Below are 5,586 nucleotides of genomic sequence, written 5' to 3' on the forward strand. Positions count from 1 at the left end.
AGCATGGGTGCACACCAGAATAGGCTACTAGTCCCTCCCCCCTTTCGCTACCTACGATTCCGCTAGCCGTTGTCGCTTTCGTTAGCTTCTCATCAAAAATCTAGCGTGACTGGGATTAAAAATTCGGTAAAACACTTCCTTTTTCTTTTTTTCATCTTTTTTTTGGTATAACGAGATATTATACATAACACTCCATCCAACAGGTTTCTAATGATTTATTTTAATAACCTAAAGGTCGTTACGAGTCTACAAAGGTCAATGACAATAAACGTTCAGAATATAAAAACACACCACTCGAAAAAGGTCTAAATATACGGAAATGATTCAAATGTCGAAATGTTATGAAATAGTCGAAACCGACATTTGCTTCATTATTTGTCTTAAAATAGCTATCGACACTATATTCTAACTACTTCAAGTTTGCTGAATTATGGAATAATAGGAGCAACAGTCTTTTATGTATATGAGAAAAATCATAAATCTAATTATCGTACGCAATGTTCTTGGCATATTTCTGTAATACAAAGGCATAGTTGTAAACCAAAACCCAAAATTATTATGTAGCTTTGGGTAGTTTAGAAGCCTTTTAGCAAAGTGAGATGGATTTTTTCATCCCTCTTTGCCCAAGTATTGAGCATTTTTCGTTCATAGCTTTACACAACATACACAAAACTTATTCTAAACTAATACATTTTAACTCTTGAATGCTTTCAGGAATTTAATAATTTTGATGCAATATCCTTTCATTCCCTAGGCGTTCTTTGCCAATATCCATGTACTACAGGTATAGATTTAAGCATTAAATTTATTGTTATCTGATATGATACAGCAACAGCTCTCCAAATCCTGCGGATTGCTACTTTCTATTCGAATACCATACTATTTATCATCTGCGTGCCATAACAAGTACTGCCATTGCACAAAGTACTCATTTTTTTCCCACGTGGCCTTGCGCATAATAATTTCTCACTATGCTGCCATTTAGCAGAACAAAAGATTTTTATTTTATTTTAAAGTCTAATTGATCCTTAATTGTTTAAGAAAGAGCAATTTAAAAGCAGTAAATTCCCTTCTTAGCAATTTAAAGAGCCGTCGCTTGCTTTGCCATGATCAGATAAGAAAAGCTTAGTAATATAAGTATTTATTTCGCTTTTAAGAGCTTGTGTTAAACATTAAATAATATTTCTGCTTTATTTTATAACAACAACAGAACTTTATTGCACTGGTAATAAATATGGGTAACAGTCTATTGTAACGCTGAATAACAAGAGTTTCATTGCAATAACAGAAGGGGCCCACCAGCGGCCGAGCGGTAAAGTCGCTGAACACTGGTAGTTCGGTCCGAGGTTCGAATCCCGCGAACGGGCTGGCTGCATGGGCGTTTTCGTGGTTTTCCCCATGTGTAACGTGTATACGAGCCAGTTTCCCTTAGAAAGTCCTCCACGAAGGCATCCCTCCTCTTAGGCGAGATAGCCCTCGAGGCTTTGCCATAATTACACACACGCAATAACAGAAGTAATATTAATTTTCGATTGTTTAAAAACCAAAACCGACTTTCTCAAAAGGTCTAATTATTAACTCTACATATATATAACTGTAAACTGATGTTTATTTGAAAGTATTTTAGCCAATTATTAACATCACAATCATTTATATCAATTTGCTAAATGAACATATGAACAAGGGAACAATAATTAAACTGCTTATTTTCAACTTCTAATTATGAAATTAGAAATAATTGTAAACAAACAATTATTTTGCAGCTTACGGATGAATGATTTTTTATGTACATAATCATTAAAAAATTATAATAATATTTTGCTTTAAGAACACTAATTTGAAGTGCTATTTATTGGATTTACAATCTCCAAGATTTTGCAAAGTTCATTTCTTAGAAATTTATTTAAAATCACTACAGATGTGTCTGTCATTTTATTATAGAACCTTGTTTAAGGCCATACTTAGTTTTTCACAGCATATTTGCTATTAATGGTTCGCTATGAAGCAACTAAGACCTGTTAGATTTTTATAGGTTTCCACTTTCGTACATCCTCTTAGTTTCATTAGTGTAATTCCAAAGTGAAAAAACATAGCGTAGAAAATGAAAAAACCTGAAATGAGAAGTTGACTTAAAAATTTAGTTAAATTCGAAACACAATCTTTACAGACTGAAGCAGGAATTCTTGTTAAATTGGCAGTTCTAATATTTTAAATCTTTCTTTCTTAATGAGGAAAATGGGTAGCAGGTTAGCTATTCCGTGAGCGATAGTAGCTAACCATCAAAGAAAATCACTGCATACAACTGGATCATCACTATGAAAAATCTTCGAATCCTGACATTTATCACGGTAGAGGAAATTCTAAATTTCGGATGATAAATGCACAAAAATTATTATCCATCGCATTCTAGGGAAATTCAGTTCTTTTGTCAGTGGAACTCAGCGTTTGGCATCACTGCGTAAGTATTCAGTGTGCATAAAACGAGATTTAGATACTGTATGCATTTTTTTTTTATATTTTGGATACGTGGCTTCAAACTTGTAATTAGTTTTCTGGCATTCAGCGCTTTACCTTCCTTTTAAGAATGTACTTATTTTTCTAAAACAAATAACAGGTTCAAATGCAGTCATGGTTCTGGATTCAATTCATTTTCTATGTAGCAGATATTCAAAAGCACTAATTTTCGAAGCTCCTTTAAGATTCGATGGATTCCTTTCACATTATTTGGGGAATGTTACAATTATAATATGCAGTAATTTTATAATCGCATCCTCGACTCCACTTTCAAGTTTCCTGCTGAGAAAAACCTCATAATCTTCATAAATTTATTCCACGATTTCTTTAATAAATGATTTTTAAAATATGGCATTATTGATGAGTTAGAGAATATTGCGATATGGGAAGTCATTTTTGGTGTAACATAAGCAACATTAGAGTGCAACTAACCATTCAGGGATTATCTGCTTCAGAAGAATACTTCTCTTGAAGACTTTTTAAACGAAAGAAAAATGTAGCTACAGTATTTTCATTACACAGAGTAAAATCAGGGAAACTTCAAGCAAACAGACTGTTCAGTTCTCTTGAACAGAACTCGAGAAGAATTACCTACGCTGAAATGGTCTTTCCACTCGACCAGTGTCCGGCACGTATTCAGAAAGAAGAAGAATATCAGGATTCAGAAAGAAGAATATAAAGAAGAGAATGCTAGTAATCCGCCAAAATGAATGTACAGAAGTATACTTTTAAAGGCTGAGATTATTTTTGAACATTTATATTTTAAATAAGCTGATAACCAGATGATAAAGTGTGATTGCATAAGCGAAAGAAAAGTGACGAAAATAAATTCAGAATTTACGTACTGTTAGGATAAAAAAATTGAGGATGATTCCATGAAATAGGAGTTTCAGTTTATTGTTCAATATTTATTACATCTTCTTCAAAGTAATACTCCTTCAGAATTCGCGGCTGTTTTCATTTATTCCATCAATAGACTTATAAACTATGATTACGAAGCAGCAATTTCAACCAAGGAAATAAGAAAAAGTTCTTATGAAGTTCTTTATTTTGAAAACTGATTTGTGGCTCCAAATGATATATGAACTTATTCTGTAATATTTCTAATAGTTGACGGACGATCGCCAAGCATCATATTTCTAATCGATGTATGGCTCATTAGGTTGAAGTGAATGGTCCACTACAATGTGATTTATTTTTCACGCATTTTTTGCCTTTTTTAAATACCTTATACCATTCAAACATTCTCGCATTTCATAAAGTACTGTCTTGAAAGGCTTCTTACTACATTTCAAACGCTTTGTAGCAGAATTTCCATTGCAAAAACAAAATTTGATGTACATGTTCTTTGCTCAGGTTATAAGGTATTTCTACCCCTTCCTAGCGAGCCTTTGTGGTGTAGTGGTTAGCACACTGAGCCGGTATTCCAGAAGTCCGTGGTTCGATTCCCGGCGAAGGCGGTTGCATATTTTTCATCTCTCTGGCTTCCAAAAAAATCCTAATGACTCTACAAGTGGCGCCCGAACTAAAAGGGTTGTGAATGATGATTCTCCGCACCCAGGATTTAGCGACTAGGTCCCCTAAAACCCTAGTCGCCCTTTAAAAAGGGGAGTATATAAGGTATTTCTACCACTTCCTAGCGAGCCTTTGTGGTGTAGTGGTCAGCACACTGAGCCGGTATTCCAGAGGTCCGTGGTTCGATTCCCGGCGAAGGCGGTTGCATATTTTTCATCTCTCTGGCTTCCAAAAAATCCTAATGTCTCTACAAGGTTACATTTGCCATTTTGGAAACAGTACCATAGTTGGTAGAGGTTAACTGCTAGTCCGAATTCTCAAAAGCCAGATTCAACCCCCTCGTAAGGCATGTGTGTTGTGTTTGCATTGTCCTTAAAGGATGTTAGACTCATCACGAACTTAAGTGCTATGTTCGATGTTACATCGAAGTCAACTTCCCATTAACGCATTGTATAATCATTTGACGAATATGTTAAACGTTTATGCATCATTTTCTCCTCACTTGTTCGATCAGATCCTATTTGTCATTATGGGCACTAGCTGACTGCTATGAAATTTCTTTAGCAAACTAACAAAACTGCAATAGATTTGAAATTATTCTATTTTATGTCAAAATTCTTTCGAACTCTGAGTTATTTGCAATGTTTCGACAGCGGTAAGACATCGAGTCTAAGCGTTCTCCTGAAGCGTCACTTTCTACCTTCTGCTATGTCCCGCCAATGGGTCAGTCGTTAATGACCTCTAAATACTATTAGTTCAAACTGGATTCCATCTGAGTAGAACAGATTCGCTGTATTATTTGCATTTGTTGTTTTCCGCACGTTTAACGTAAATACCAGTCAGTTGCCCCTAGAAACGTCCATTACGGAGACCTTCTCTCCTTAGACAGATAACTCACATGAGCTTTTCCATATTCAAGAAACCTAACTTACCTTCTACTATACAGTTTCCAAAGAAACCAGAATTTCAATATTTCTTGACTAAGATAATCGATAAAACTGTGTTTGTCGAACACCTACTATCCTAAATAAATTAAACAATAAAAAAGCATTTAAAATGTCAATTTTGCTTGCACTGTATTAAGGAAAGGGAAACAAAATTATTATTCTTAGAGACAGAACATTCAAATTCCACAAATTGGTCGAAAGATTAGAGATTTGGAAACTCGAAACTTCTCATTTTTCACCTCATTCTAATCTTTTAAGTCCTAGCCTAAAAAAAAAGAGCTGAAATTGTAGAAGTGTTCTTAAAAAAAAAAAAAAAAAAAAAAAAAAAAAAAAAAAGGAATGCGAATATTGCAGTTTTAGTGGTTCTGAACGGCTCTGAGTTTCATACTCTTAATTTTCTGCAGAGAATTTAGTGTTCTATAGTTCCTACGTGTAGCCCAGGCGGTATAGTAGTAAGTAACCCCGACTGCCTTAGCGATGAGTCCGGGCTCGAATCCCGGAGAAGTCATGGTTATAACTGTCCGTTCCTTCATAGGAGGTAACTGTGACCACCTTATTAGGTGCTTAAATAATGAAATGGCTACCACTTCCGGAGATTATAGTGGCGCAA

This window comes from Stegodyphus dumicola, chromosome 2, assembly GCF_044657685.1.
Source record: "Stegodyphus dumicola isolate Sdum_Otavi_A_Nest chromosome 2, ASM4465768v1".
NCBI lineage: Eukaryota > Metazoa > Arthropoda > Arachnida > Araneae > Eresidae > Stegodyphus > Stegodyphus dumicola.